The sequence below is a fragment of the Macadamia integrifolia genome, chromosome 14, assembly GCF_013358625.1.
Source record: "Macadamia integrifolia cultivar HAES 741 chromosome 14, SCU_Mint_v3, whole genome shotgun sequence".
Taxonomy (NCBI): domain Eukaryota; kingdom Viridiplantae; phylum Streptophyta; class Magnoliopsida; order Proteales; family Proteaceae; genus Macadamia; species Macadamia integrifolia.
The window spans coordinates 12,200,167-12,217,243 of NC_056570.1; positions in this window are offsets into that span (position 1 = coordinate 12,200,167).

The following is a 17,077-nucleotide window of genomic DNA, read 5'->3' on the forward strand; positions in this document are numbered from 1 at the left end:
GGCCCGACCAAACCCGGCATGTTTACGGCCCAACCTGGACCTACCCGATTAATAAACATGTTGGCTCACATGGGAGTTCACAATGTAGATAGCTAGCCCGTCGGGCCCCCTACCGAAGCGACACGTTTATACGCCCGGCTTGAACCAACTTGCTCTAGCCTGACCCAGCTCGACCCCCTTTAATACTACATAAAATTCCTATTTTGCCGCTGCTAGTAAGAAATTAAATATACTTTCTTACCCTTTGCTTTGTAATAGGATTTGATTTAATTAAGCTTTGTTTTGTAAGCTGTAATAGTCATAATCTCTTTTTTTTTTTGGTAAGAACAACCATAATATCATATCATTTCTCTTCTTTATTAAAGATATGCGTCACATATTTCTGGGCCTTCTACCCACTTAAGAAAATAATTTTAGGTTGGGCACGTTTAAAACCCGTTTTGGAGCTCATTTAGACTTAAAGAGGTCCATAGCCCAGTTAAGGCCCATATAAGGTAGACCGATTAAAGCCCGACACCGACCGGCCAAATTATAAACCGTGCTATGCCCCCAAAGCCAAGTGGCCAAACCCTTTTAGGTAGGATCAAGACCAGCCCAATCCAACCTGTTGATACCCCTAGCATTGTCCATCGGAAATGACACTAGCAATAGGCTTAATATGGCAAAAAATACTTACCATAAAAAGAAGACTACCACACAAGCATATAACATGAATGTGAGGATCCAGGCCCTTGATGGGGGGAGATCATGGGTCTCTGTATTGAACAAGAGTTTCCACCTAGAATAAGGTCTAGGACTTATTGATAATTGAAATTGAAATTGAAATAACTCCATTCGAACTGTCTAACTATGGGTTAGGGTTCATGTTAGGTTACAGTTTGAGAAAGGGGTTACGCACCTTAGTCCACCCGATGAAACTATTCTACATTAAGTATGTACACAGATTATTATATGGGCCTTCTATGTTTTGAACATATACAAACATCATAACCACACATATAGTGAAAATAAAATATGACCAAAATTTAAAGAGGTAGGTTCAAATCCGCATACCCGTATCCAGCTACTCTCCATGATTAGTATATGAAATGTAAAGAGACTATGTTGATAATGTTATAAGACCCTAAAATTTGAAGCAACTGAGCTTAAGGTTAGGGTCCAATTCGTAGAGGAAGTGGGCTACAGTGCCGTGGATTTAAGAAATACAGAAGCAAAAGAAAAGGGAATGAGACTGACCCATAGACCCAGGGAAGGAGTACAAGTGGTCAGAAGAGAGGTGGGACCAATCTGTATTGGCTAGACTTGTAGCTCAAGAGGTAGGACAACAACTGGATCATAGTAGAGAGATTCAATAGGTCTTACAAAGGCAAACCGGCCAGCCAGTTTGAGTGACAGGATACAAAAATTTAGGTTTTTCATTTATGGGCCCCACCCTTTGTAGTGTATTTCTGCCCACTCATACCATGTATAAAGGCATATTTAAGGATCCTAATGCACTAATTTCCATGATGGTTAGTGGGGTCTATATAAAGGTGTTAAGTTTGAACGTTGTAAAATTAATGGGTTAATTTTAAGGTGTTTAGCCAAATAGACCCTAAGGTCTAGTTTGGGCTAATAAATATGTCATGGGGCTGTCACTGTTCATCATTTTGCTGCTAAGTTTGGATGGAGCAGAGAAGGGAGAAAGAAGGGAAAGGAAAGAAGGAAAGGAAAAGAAGAAGAGAGAACGAAGAGGAAAGGAAGGGAGAGGTGTTGCTGCCTCTACCGCTGCTACAGCTTCTCTACCTCTGCTACTACTACTGCTTCTCTCATATGTTGCTAGAGGAAACCCTAGGGTTGTCAGTGGAGCTACCACAACTGGGAAGGCATGTGTGAACTGACCAACAACACCTGGGTACCCTCTACCATGCCTGCAAACCTCAGACATCAAAAGAGGTAAATTACACTAACTTGCCCCAGTGAATTTAGTTAGGGTAGAATTCAGCCAGTGGTAGGGTTTGTAATTAATTAAAATTTGCAGTGAAAAATTGAGGGACTCAATTCAGTCTCTCACAGCAAAAGGCCCAATTTTGGGACCTCAATTTGAACCCAATTGGCTGTAGGGTTGTCCCAGAAACCCTAGGTCATAGGGCTTTTACCAATTAAGCTAAATTGACAGTAATTGGAGGTGAGGTTAAGCCCTACATAACCATTGTGCTATCCAAAGAAGGGCATAATTCATAGTTGGGATGCCCAAGGCAGAAATTGGTAAGTTGGAACCCAACTAACTCTGTGCTTCGCACTGGAAACCCAAATTGGACCTGAATGGGATTTCCATAAATTATATTTCACTTAATTGGATGTGTAGAAGTGAGGAATTGATTAAGATAGGCCTCTGCCTACTCAGTTGAGCTGGAACCTCAGCTGGCTCCCTATAAACCTCATTGGGACCAACTCACCTACATTAGGGTTTAGGTGAATTGAATGGTAATTGGCCAAATTAACCCCTACCCATGTCTAGTATAATCGAAGGGCAATGTAGGAGAGACTTGGAAGCCCGGGACTTGAAAAATTGGCTCGGAAGAACTCTACCCAAGAGAAGGTAGAATTCTATTGTTAAAGGACCTATTATGTCAGGCGAACTGGCTAGGTGGTTTAGCCTTGACAGTACAACTAACTTAGCCCAGAATGTTGGCAGGATGTCCCGCAGTGCAGGTATGGCTCCAACTGCCCCTAAGGTGTGTGTGGTATAAAATTAAAATTAGTGACCCAAGATAAGGGAGAAAAATATCTCGGGTAAGAGAGATGGAATATGAAATATCAGTGTGTGCCTCATTGTGTTAGAAACCTCACTTAATCAAGTTAAGAAGCTGTGAAGGTTACAAACCATTTCAATTGGTATTAAGTGACCTAGTTGTTGAATATTGATTCCAAAAGGTCATATATGGAAGTGTTGGCTATGTGGGTTTGGTAGGGAACTTGCATAGGTATTGGAAGCTAAGCTGGAATACTAGCTTGGTCAGCTGGGAGAGATACTAATGTGAGATCAGTACCTTGCTTTCCAGTTAGGTATGGATTCCAATAAGAAATGCAGTTTGGTCGTAAGAAGTAAAGTCAACTATGATTAATAAAACGAATTAACTATGACTATGGAAGGCTCATTTAGGAACTTGCTATATCTAGTTAGGATACGTGTTGGCAGGAATTCAGCAAAAGAACATCAGATTTGGGTATCAAGGTGAGTGGGTGTTCAATTTATTTTGCGAAGTGTTTTATGTATTTTAAGTCTACATGCTCATGTGTAATGTGTAAAGAATCTATGTTATGGATGTATTTTATATAAAATTATATATATTTGCATATGTGGCATGGTTTTACCGAGATTGATGTGATCGTGGTTTTGTGATTGCGTAGTTATATAGTTGAGTGGTAATGATTGTAACATTGACAATCTAAGGTATGGCGTGGCCGATGGAGGATTCTGGTACCATAGGCTCAGAGGTCAGTTTTACAATTGTGACCACAAACGTATGCTATAGAAGTTATGGATGTATATGGTTAGGATTTATATCCCAGTGCTATAACCCCTTACCAGTAGGGGTAAGGTATTGGCTAATCCCACTTGGTGGTAGGTCATGGAGGACTACTACACCCGGATACAAATACTATATCTTGATAGGGCATAGCATGGTACGACGTATTGTACGTATGGCTGTCGGATAGCAGAAGAGTCCGATGATGGTATGGGATTCCGAGACCATGGTTGTCAAGGGTTACTATTTAGGGGTTGGCTGGGGGACTGTGGTTCTTTCCGGGACTAGTTGACTCTTACTTACAATTAGCTTGTATCTCTGAAGACTGACGTACTGTGAAGGAGATACCACCTACATTGCTTATAACACTTATACCCACATATGGAGACTTAGTAACTAGAATGAAAATTAAAATAATAAATGAATCATGTGGATTATGCATATGGAGCCTTTTGGTATGGCTTGTGTGTGAGCAAGTGGTTGTATCATGTTTGGATGTGTGTGCACTTGCTTGCTCACCCCTCATTGGCTTGTCAGCTCACCCCTCGTTGATTACTCTTTTTAAATGGTAGAATCGGAGTTGAGAAGGACAGGTGATCAGTACAGTTGTGAGGCTGTGTCTGCGAGACATTGGGAGCTGAATGAGATTTTTCTCCTGCTTATGTAATTATTTTTATTATTGGGTTGTAAGATTTAATTATTTACTATTGTAACCTATGAGAATTTTCCATATTGGGCTTGTATTATTTGTATCACAGTAGATATGATCACCATGTATATGCTTCTTATGGATTGTATATACATACTCTGATTTATGATCGATAATCTCGAGAGTTTGTGTAGATAGTAGACTGTGTCTGTGATTCTGGAGAAGGTAGGCTGACTGGGCTGGGGCATACCTTAGCCTATACGTGTGAGGCAGGGTGTGACAAATATAACGACGAAGCTAGCCCTAGAGTACATCTTATGGATCATGGCATATGTGAAATTAAACATTGGGTAGGGTCATTGTATACAACGTGACTAATTACGTATGCAATGTATTGAACACTGAATGAAAATAGGATGTAACATACAAATGCATTGAAAAAATAAGTGAAAACAAAGAGAAATCTATCAGTAGAAAAAAGAAAAAGAAAAAGGAAACTCAAATAAAATCAGGTTAGATAGAAGACTTTGATGTACAATTTTGAATGAGACAAAAAAAAAAAAAAAAAAAAAACCCTTTAGTAGGCCTGAAATCTGAGATTCTGTTGAAGGGAAATCTCAGGTTTTGCTTTCATTAGCATGAGAGAAAATCCAAAAGAAATATAAAATAAAATTAGAAAATTATAAACATTATACAATAGCTAGATCATGACCTAACCTACAATATTAAGAAGGGAGTTTACAAATGCCTACAAAAGATGAAGTAACTAGTTGCACTTCACTGCTACCCTATTAGGGAAATAGTGAGTCGTTCTCAATAGAAGTAAGATAACTTGGCACGTAAAATTCATAATAAAGATCTATAAAATGAAAAGGGGAGAAAACTTATCCCCTACAAATTCTGTGAAGGGTGCTTTATTGTTGGAAAGGCGTGTACTCAGGTATAGTCAGTGCAAGTTCAAATGATGCATGTTCAGCAGTAGTTCCTTACGATTTCCGTGCTCGAATCTCAGCAGCTTGAATTTTATTAGGTACATGAGATACATATATGTGTGTGGGACTGTGTAGGATCCCCAAAATGTGGGAGGTGTTATATATATTACACCTATAACCTAATCCGGTATAATATGAACTTTTGTGACAGATCTCAGACCAGAGATACGGAGTACCAACGGGTTTTGGCTCGCGGCAGCTCATTGCAAGAAGGGAAGGGATGACCCCACTTGCTTGTGCATTTCATGCCAATCTAAATGGAGAGGATTCAAGCCTTTCGACCCCAAGCAATAAGTGACCCAACACCTCCCTAATCGAGCCCCGACATGTACCAAAATTGCTAGAAGTACATACCCATAACATAGGGCAACTCCCAATAGAAGGACCAAGTGGGGACAACAAGCATTCAAGGCAAGACACTAACTTGACCACCAGAAACAAGGCCACCGAAAACAGCTTAGGCAAGATTCAGTGACCCTAAATCCGGTGGCTCACTGTGCTATCAAATGGTTTCCGATGCCCGTGGACCCCACCACCCGCATCGTGACCAGCTCCGGATGACCCCACACCCTTCCTCATGGCTTCTAAATCCTATGAGTCTAAGGAGGTGGACCCACGTGTCTCGAATGATGGAATAACCAACTTGGACCTGACAAGGACCAACCAAACAGGCCCTAAGCATTTCACTGACTATAAATAGGAGAAGTGAGCTCATTTCTCACATCTCACTTATCCAAAAACGTGGAAGGGAGAGAAGAGTAGACAGAAGGGAAGGGAAGAGAAGGAAGGAGAGGAAGGGAGAGGAGAAGAAGGAAGCTCGATGGAGCTCCCAGCTTCACATCTCGCTATGAAAACCTTGTTGGAGGTAGGTTCTACTCCTACTACTACTCTTTTTCCTCATTTTGAGCTTGTGCATATGAGCAAGGGAGTGAACCACCGGGTTGGAGGTGTAAGCCTCGGCCTCAGCACCTCCTGGAGGTTGGGTGAGTATACATTTCACTCTCCCATATGATTACTGAGCTCAAACCAAGTCGGGGTGAGCTCAGGCAACAACCTTAACTAAGTTACTAGTTAGGGTTTCGATCTTTGGATCGTCGTGTCTCCCAAATGGCTCGGTGGAATCGGGATTTATTTAGCTTAAAATGAAGGTGGGAAGATCCTCTACAAACTCCACGGAATAAACCCTAACAATCGGGCCCGAGCCGAAAAGCCCCAAATTCCATGTACCATTTTTGTAAAGCCACCGGAAACACCTATTGGAAACAGCCTTGGTAGGATCTAGTGGCCTATTTTCTGGTGAAGTCCAAGGTCTTGTGAGCTCTCTGTTGGGTACACCAGAAATATCAGTGGTGTTTTCGGTGGAACTCTTCCATGTTTCCAGTGACCTTCCCAAAATTTTCAAAGTTGACAGTACCTATGACCTTTGGGGGTAAGCTATATGGGTCACCTCTGATGTTTCCGGCATGCGCTAACACCTGACTTCCTTTATACATAGGACATAGACAAGCACGTACAATGAGGTCAGAAGTGAGTAAACACCGGTTGATACACTTGGAAACCCATCCAATCAAGTACAACCAAGGTAAGGGATGGTTGACTTTATTTTATGGAATGTTTAATATTTACAAATTGCTCATATGTGTTAGAAGTTTTAATTGATTATTAAATTGTTAACATGATTATGTTGATAGTTGTGAACATGCTATTTATGTCGATTCATTATGTTATGAAATGTGGATATTGGATATGTGATGGGATCTGGTGCGGCCAAGGTGGTTCCGGTACCGTGATCGCCGTGTGGATTTTGCATTTATGCATTGTATATATGCATTAAATTAGATATATTCATGGATTGCACTTTGTGGCCGATGGATAATTCCGGTATTGTGCACTATGGGACTATACTTGGAAATGGATATGCTTTGTGGCCGATGGTGATTCCAGTATTGTGTAGCGCATACTCAATTGCTTGTATGTTAGATAGTTACAAACCTCTGATAACCCTCTCCTGGAAGTCACGGCACTGGAATTACCATCGACTACGCTAGACTATTTCCCGCCTCTGGCAACAATTACATCGTACTACGGCTGTGGCTTTCTAGAAAGGTTCATCAAACATACCACTATTGGTTTATCCAACACCTTACCCCCTGTTGGCAAGGGGACGTAGCATAGGGAATGTCTCCTAACCACAGTTATCCTACATGCCTTGCATAATGATACAGTTAGTATAGACCACGCGATACTAGAATCACCATCGGCCACAAAGTGGGTCCATTTCCAAGTATAGTCCTGAGGTACACGATACCGAAATCACCATCGGCCACAAGGCGTAACCCACGACCATATACATATTCTAGCATACAAGCAGCTGAGTATGGACTATGCAACACCGAAATTATGATTAGCAACGAAGCGTATCCATTTCTAAATGCAGTCCCAGAGTACACGATACCAGAATCACCATTGACCATAAAAGTGTAATCCACGATTACATCTAATGTAATGCACACAATCAATGCATGAATGCAACATCCACACATCAATCATAGTACTGGAATCACCTTAGCCACACCAAATCCCGTCGCACATTCCAACAGACATCACATATCATAATTCTCATTTTCTTACCATAACAATTAAATAAGTAAACATGTTATCATACTCATATATACAATTAACAATTAAAGAGTGTTCATGAGTTCTAACGCATGTGAGCAATTTCTCTAATTTAAACACTCCACAAAATAAAAGTCAGTCGTCCCTCATCTCGGTTGTGTTTGAATGAATCGGGTTCCAAGTGTATCAACTGGGTGTTCAACTCGCTTTCAACCTCATTGTACATGCATGTCTCTATCATAGGCACAAATGTAATTGGGTGTTAATGTGTATCGAGAATAACGGAGAGGTCCCATAGGGGTTACACCCAAAGGGCGTAGGTACTGTCAACTTTGACAGTTCTGGGAAGTCCACTGGAAACAAGGGTGAATTCCACCAGGACTATGGAAAATTCCATAAGAAATATTAGTCATATTTTCGATGGCCTTGGCAGAGAGCTCCTAAGAGCCTGAGCTTCACCAAAAATATGCCATTGGATCCCAGGTTGTTTCTAGTGGCTATTTCCTGTGAGAACACAAAAAGGGCCCATGAGGTTTGGGGCTTTTCAACTCGGGCCCGGTCACCGGGATTTGTTCAATGGAGTTTGTAGAGGGTCTTCCCAATTTCATTTTAAGCTAAAGAAATCCCGATTCCACCGAGCCGTTTGGGAGATACGGCAATTAAATGGTGAAAACCCTAGATGGTCATGGTCAATATTGTTGTTAGAGCTCACCCAGCTTGGTTTGAGCTGGACAACCACACCGGGGAAGTGAAATGAACAATCCCTAAGCTCATGGAGGTGCCGGGGTCATGGTTCACCTCTATGCTCAACTATGCCAGGTCAAAATGAAGAGAGTGATTAGTAGGAGAAGATAGTAACTACCTTCGGCAAGGTTCCGACAGTGGGATACGAAGCCAGGAGTTAAGGTGAGCTCCTCCCCTCTCCTTCTTCCCCTTCATTTTCTTCCTTTCTCTCCTCTTCTTTCCTTCTCCCACATTTTGGACAAGTGTGGAGTGAGAAATGAACTCACTCCTCCTGTTATAGCAAGTTATGTCCTTAGGTCTGCTTGGTTGGCCCTTGTCCGGTCTAAGTAGGTTAATCAGGAATTCGGGACACGCAGGCCCAACTCCATAGACTTATAAGGTGTATAAGTCATGGGGGAAATGTGAGAGAGTATGTAGGGTCATCTGGAGTCGTTCACGATGCGGGTAGTGGGACCCACGGGCATCGAAACCCAACTTGTAGCCTAAAGGACTATGGAAAATATGCCACCGGATTTAGCTCAGACTGTTTTTGATGGTCAAGGGAGTACTGTGCCTTAACTACTTGTTGTCCTCACTTGCTCATTCCATTAGTTTTTACCCTAGGTTGTGTGTATGGTCCTTTGGCAATTTTGGTATGTGCTGAGATTCGGGAGTGGGAGTGTCGGGTCACTTATCGTCTGGGGTCGGACGGTTTGATCCCCTCCAATTGGACTGGCAAGAAATACACGAGCAAGTGGGGTCATCTCTCCCCCTTTTATAATGAGCTGCAGCAAACCAAATCTCAATGGTACTTTATCCTTTCGGTCCGAGACCTAGAACAGTAGTTCAAATTAGACTGGGTTAGGGTACAGGTGTAACATTCACCTCACCTTACAAGAATTTCGTCCTCGAAATTGAACGCACCTGGTAAATCAAATAACCCAGGATACTGCTTCTTCATCTCATCTTCTTACTCTAAGGAGGCTTTTGGCTCTAGGTGGTTTATCCACTTTACTTTGATGAATGAGACGGTACGATTGCGGAGGATGTGGTCCTCCGGTCAACAATCTTCTTTGGGAACTCTATGTAGGCATAATCCTTATCCAACACTTGGGGTATATAGGTAAGCACGTGAGTTGGGTTGGATATGTACTTCCTCAGCATGAATACATGGAAGACATTAGGGGTACCCTCCAACTCAGGTGGTAGAGCCATCCGGTATGCCACCAGCCTTATCCTCTCTAGTATATCATAAGGTCTCATATATCTAGGACTCAACTTTCCTTTCTTGCCGAACCGTATTACCCCTTTGACCGGGGAGATCTGCAAGAATACCTTATCTCCCACATCAAGCTCTAGATGCTTTCTCCTAACATCCGCATAACTCTTCTGCCTAAACTGAGCTACCTTGATTCTCTTTCTAATCACCTTCACCTTCTCACTACTGGCCTGTATCAAGTTTGGACCTAGAATGTGTCATTCACCAACTTCATCCCAATCTAAAGGAGTTCGGTATTTCCTACCATACTGTGCTTTGAATGGAGAAATTTGGATGGGGTCTGATAACTGTTGTTGTAGGAGAACTCAATAAGAGAAATGTGCTCATCCCAACTATAACTCATATCCAAGGTATATATGCAAAGTACGTCCTCCAAAGTCTAGATAGTCCTCTCCGACTATCCATCAGTCTGTGGGTGAAATGTCGTGCTAAAATTCTGTTGTGTGCCCATAGCCTTCTACACACATGTCCATAAATTGGAAGTAAATTTGGGATCTTGATCGGAGATGATGCTAATGGGTACACCATGCAATCAAATGATGTTGTCAATATACAACTTATCCAACTTGTCCATAGAGAAAGTGACCTTAATTGGGAGGAAGTGAGTTGCCTTCGTCAAGCGCTCCACAACTACCCAAATGGCATCCATACCCTTGCTGGTGCGGGGTAACCCTATGACGAAGTCCATGGTAATATTTTTTCATTTCCACTCCAGGATAGGCAATGATTCTAAACCATGGGGCTTCTGTCTCTCTGCCTTGACTTGCTAGCAAGTGAGGCACCATGACACATGTGTGGCCACGTCATTCTTCATTCCCTTCCACTAGTAGGAACCCTTTGGGTCCTTATATATTTTAGTGCTATCGGGGTGAATAGAGTATAGGGAACTGTGTGCCTCCTTCAAAACAATATCTTTTAAGTCACCATTACTAGGCACACACAACCTTCCTTTGAACTTAAGAATTCCCCCTTTCAGTTACAGAGAAATTCAGGTCTTTTTGGGTTCCTTCCTTACAGTCAGCTATTAAATTTTGTAACTCTACATCAGTACCCTGAGCTACAGTAATTCTATCCACTAGACTAGGTTGAACCATTAATGTCGATAGTGATAAGGTGACACCTTCTACTAGTAGTTCCAAATCCAATTTCTTGGCATCCTCTATGAGATGCTCATTGGTAGTCAGTGACTGAGATTTTCGACTAAGTGCATTGGCTACCACATTGGCATTTCCTGGGTGGTAGTGAGTCATAATCCGTCATCAATTTTAACCAACACCTTTGTCTCATGTTGAGCTCCTTTTGAATGAAGAAGTACTTGAGGCTCTTATGGTCACTGTGTATCTCACTCTTCTCACCATAGCTGCCAATTCCAAGTCATGGTTGGGGTAGTTCTTCTCATAGTATTTCAATTGGCAGGATGCATATGCAATGACCTTTCCATCCTACATCAACACACAACCCAATCTCAATTTGGAGGCATCACTATACACAACCATACTACCTGTACCGATCGGAATAGTCAATACCGGAGCTGATATCAACTTTTGCCTTAGCTCATTGAAGCTCTTCTCACTAGCATCGGACCACTCAAGTTTCACACCCTTACGTGTGAGTCGGGTCATTGATGTAGAAATGCAGGAGAAGTTCTCAATAAATCTCTTGTAGTATCCAGCCAATCCCAGAAAACTACGAATGTCTGCCACATTCTTGGGGGTTTGCCACTCTAGAACTGCCTTCACCTTACCTGGGTCAACCTCTATACCCTTATTTGAGACAATGTGGCCCAGGAAGGCCACTTATGAAAACCAGAACTCACAGTTGCTAAATTTGGCGTAGAGTTGCTTCTCTCTCAGACGTTGTAGTACTAGCCTCGGGTGAACAACATGTTCCTTTGCACCCTTGGAATATACTAAGATGTCATCAATGAACACAATCACAAACTTATCTAAGACATCCTGAAATACCTGGTTCATCAAATCCATGAATGCATCTGGTGCATTGGTCAACCCAAATGATATCACTTAGAACTTGTAATGTCCATACCAATATCTGAAAGCTGTCTTACTAACATCTCTATCCTTGATTCTGAGCTGGTAATAGCCCAATCTAAGGTCAATCTTGGAGAATACCTTAGCACCTTGTAGCCAATCAAACATGTCATTGATCCTTTGTAAAGGATACAGGTTCTTGATGGTTAGCTTGTTAAGCTCCCAATAATCAATGCAAAACCTCATACTTCCGTCCTTCTTCTTGACGAATAGTACCGGTGCTTCCCATGGAGACATACTAGGTTTAATGAATCCCTTCTTCAGAAGGTCCTGAAGTTGAACTTGAAATTCTTTTAATTCTATGGGGGCCATGCGGTAAGGGGCTTTTGACACTGGTGCGGAGTCGGGGAGTAGATCTATAACAAACTCTGTCTCTCGGTTCGAAGGCAATCCAATCAAGTCATCCAGAAATACATTGGGAAATTTCCTTACCACATCTAATTCAGTCAATGGTTTGACTTCTATCTCTGTATCTGCCATAGATGCTAACTAGCCTTGACATCCTTGGTCTAGTAGCTTCTTCATCTGAAAGGCTAACACAATAATCCTCTTGTGTTTCTTTGGCTTATCCCCTACAAAGTTAAATTCTCCCTCATCATGGGGTCTGAAAATTATCACCTTCTCTGCACATAGCACACTGGCTCTGCAAGCGAACAACCAGTCCATCCCTAAAATCACATTGAAGTTGGTCATGTCCAACTCAATCAGGTGTGCATTTATGTCATGTCCATTGATGGTTACCGAACATGATTCATACATATAATTCAAACCCACCACACTCCCTGTGGGTGTACTAATCTGATTCAAACTTTGGGGTGGAATTCCCATCTTCCTCACAATTATCAGTGACACAAATGAATGGGATGCTCCTGAATCAAATAACACATGTGCAGGCAATAATGATATTAATAAAGTACCTGTCACCACACCTAGTGTAGATTCTAGGTGGTGCGGGAGGTAGATTCCGGGCCTTTATAGCTGGTTGGATCCGGGTATCAATCCTGGCTATAAATTGATTTTAGAGAAAATTACACCACCACCCCCTGAACTTTGCCCTCAAATCAATGCCCTCCCCTGTACTCTTACAAATGACATGAACACCCCCTCTAGGTTTGAAAAATTACAAACACAACCACACCGTTAGTTTAATCCGTTGAGTGATGATGTAGCTGACCATTATTTTCATAAATGGCCAAAATACCCTCATTGAGTGTGACTTTACCCATGATCCCTGATTAAACCTTGAGAAAGAACCCTTCCTATCTGTTTACCGCTTTCCCTGCAAAAATGAATTGAGGAGCTCTTTATCTCTTTAGCTTCACTAAGCAATTCCATTCCAGCGCATCAGATCCTAGAAAACCCTTCCATTGATGCTCCTTTACAGTCTTCTCTAAACAAAAAATTGGAACTTAATAGAATCTGAAAGCGAAAAAAATCTAGATTTTAGTTGCAGAATTTGAATCCTATTTATTTACAGCCTATGAAAAATTTAGCCATTCTCAAACCTTAAGATGGTCGACGGCTACAATGGTTTTTAGTCACCCAAAACCTAATCTGGGCATCCTCTGGTCCTCCAAATATTGACGTTGAAACCCTAAGAGTTGCAGAATGATTGGCGCTTGCTATCGGTATGCAAAAGTCTGTGACGGCTCTATCGCCATCTCCATTATTGGTACCTCCGTCGAACAATCCTGCATCTTCTTCTTCAATGAGGTTGCCTTCTACTTCTCAACAATCCCAGTAGCAGCAACAACTCCCATAATCTCTCTCTCTCTCTCTCTCTTGGCTTGTTCTCTGTATTTCAATCGAGCTTGGCAACGATGGCCACTTCTCATAAGCCAGTATCGCTGGATCACCATGTAATGGGGCTGAAATCGATTGCTACAGTACAAGTGCCGGCCATTGCATGAACTTCAAAAAAAAAAATGATAAAACCCTTCAGAATTCAGAAATAAAATAATCCAAAGCTCATCCCCGTCAGTGGCAAAGAACTCCCAAACCCTACAATCTCACTTGGAAATTTTCATATTATTTTCTTCCATTCTTTCATTTATTCTTCTTTGTACAGAATTTCCTATTGATCCCATTCCCTCCCGGCCTGCACAATGTGGATTGATGCAAAGGGTGGGGGTGGAACCTGCTTGGGCGAGGTTGCAGAGGATGGGATGGGGCGAAGGTGTTACCGAAGAAGAAGAAGAAGAAGAAGATATGCAGATGGTGGGGGGTAGACCAGCTTGGGTGAGGTTTTAGAAGATGGGATAGGACAGTGGTGTTGCCGAAGAAGAAGAAGAAGGAGATCGGTAACAATTTTGGACATTGGGGAATATTTTATTGGATATTTGATGTGAGGGTATAATGGTCTTTTATATTTATAAGTAGCAGAATACTAACGGTGTGGGTGTATTTATAATTTTTCAAACAATTAGGGGGTGTTTGTGTCATTTTTTAAAGTAAAAGGGAGGGCGTTGATTTAAAGACAAAGTTCAGGGGGTGGCAATGTAATTTCTCTTGATTTTTCCTTTCTTCCGCTTCACACATCATGTTGCCCATTATGGAGGCTATATCTTGAGCCGTGAGAAAGGGTGGGGCCAGTGGCACATTACGTGGTCAACCTTGGTTCCGCGTAGGGGAAGCGAGAGGTAACGCATGGGAATGAGATCGAGTGTTCCATCGTGACATGATTCCTATTGGGGAATTCCGTTAGTTAATCAAATTTTTGCAAATAGCATGTTAATTCTTAAGATGCATATTGGGCCCATATGATAGCACACACGAGCACATGCTTTACTCAAACAACTAATAAAATAATAAGTGAAACAATAAAATAAAAAAATATCTCCACTACACCCTCACTGGAAATAGGGGTACAATTCATTGGAAACAGGGTTAGTTTACCAAAAATATCAGTCATATTTCTGGTGAACAAGATAGAGAGTAGAATTCAAGTTTTTTACTCACCAAAAACAGTCACTGGATTCAGCCCAATGTTTCCGATGGACTAAAACACAGGTTTATAAGGCTCGGGCTGCCTCTCTTTCTCATAAAACCCTATTTTTTGCTGTGAGAGAGAGAGAGAGAGAGAGAGAGAGAGAGAGAGAGAGAGAGAGCTTACCTCAGCCATTCCCCACCCTTGGCACCTGGTTCGCGATTGATTGCCACCATCTACGCATTCAAGGTAGGTTTCTCTTTTCTTTTAACCCAAATTTTAAGGTTTTTGATTGTTGCTTCTTCCTTTAACCTAGGTTTCAACCCTAGGTAATCTTCTTTTGCAACCATGTCTGGACGCCGTGCTCTTCCCCCTTGTGCTGCCGCTCAACAACGGGCTCTTCCTGCAGAGGAGCAATATGACCACTAGTTGTTTTGGTCTGTGGCTAAACAGGATCGTTGGGAGAGTTGAGTATCAGAATGTTGATCCTGGTAAGTACGTGCGTGTTATGGACTTTTAACAATTCCACATCCATCAACGTTTTGATGCCATAGGGTGGTACCATATATTGAAGCTGAACATGAAGTACTACCCACAACTTGTAAGGTATTTCTACTGCAACCTGTGATGCGAGAACCGTGATTCTAAGGAGATGAGGATCACCTCAAGAGTGAAGGGGGAGGACATATCATTTGGTATGGCAACTGGCTGATATCCTGATGGTCTCCAATGTGGGAGAACTAGCCTATTGTCCTCTTAGAACCCCATCCTACAAGTTCCAGAATTTCGACGTCCAGTAAGAGATGGACAATATGCTCACTAAGGAAGGATTTGGGTGGGACCGTACTGTCAACTATTGGGCTACACCAAAGGTCATGTGCCGGATTATTTAGTTGAACATCCTTCCCACTAATAGACACTTTGATGAGGTGTCTATCCTACAAGCCTATGTCACCTATTGTGTTTACATTGGGATGCCCGTTCGTCTTCCTTATTTATTGATGTGGACTATGGTGACAAAGGCTGAGGTGGGGGCATGTGGGGCTGAGAACCTCTACTATGGCTGGATCCTATCTGAGGTCTTCTGCCACTTTGGGGTGGAGTTGGATGACGAGGAGAGTTTGGGGGTTGATGTTCTTGACTTCAACCAGGAGTCCTTGAAGAAAATGACAATCAATATGGATGAGGTAATTGGTGATAAAGCAGAAGAGGGGCAATCGATGGTTGTAGAGGACTAGTAGGGAGGTGGTGATGGGGATGGTCAGGATGGTGCCGACCCTCTTGCTCCTCCATTTGTGCCTCCTCCTAGAGTGTTTTCCACCACCTAACCCATAGTCTATGGGTACTACTACTTCCTCCTCCTCTAGGGGCTCTACGGGATATGGTTTGAATGACATGATGTCCTGTTTGGATATCACCAACAACCTCCTGAGAAGAATGGACAACCAGCTAGGGAGTGTGGACCCCAAATATTGCCTCTTTGAGACTTAGGTGGGAACCATGGAGAGGCAGGTGAGAGTAATGGTCCGGTAGGTCCGGTACCTTAGAATTCTCGTGCTTAAAGCTAGAGCACAATAGCTGAACCAGGCTCAAGACTAGGTGCAGGATCCCAGCGACTCTCAGGAGTAGTGGCACATGCATGCCTTAATAGTTCTTTAGGATTTACATATTTTATGCTTTCTGTCATAGTCGGTTTATTTCCAGCTCTGATGTTCTAGGTTTAGTTATGCACTTTTATTTCTGTTATTTGCTTATTGTCATTTATGAATTCCTAGAGCTTAGGCTAGTTTAGGATTCCCTTCTTTCAGTCATTTTAATTTGAGAAAAGTGGTGTAAAGCTTATATATTCAAATTCCTTATGAAATGAAATGAATTTTTCACTTATACTTGTCTCCTACTTGTGCATTTCCAATTTTATTTTGTCTTGAGATTTTTATTTTAATCCTAATCCCCAAGAATTTAAGGTTTGGGTAGCTTATGAGTTAAGGCAAAGCATCTCGCTCTGATACCAAGCTTTCACACCCCACTTTAAATAATCCCAACTCACCATTAGGAATACCAGTGGTGTGAGTAAGACGCTTGCCTATCTTACCAACCTACTAGGATCTTTGATAATAGTACCTTAACATTCACAATCTTATAACCCAAGCCAAACCATTTGCAGCGGAATCAGAGTATAATAGCGGATCATAAATTTAAAATGGGAAATTTACCTAATGATATTACATAATCATCACCATGTTATCCCATTTCAAATATTCATGACTTATACATAATAAGCCCACAAAGAATACTAATGAATAGTTTGGTAGAAAATCACCAAAATATA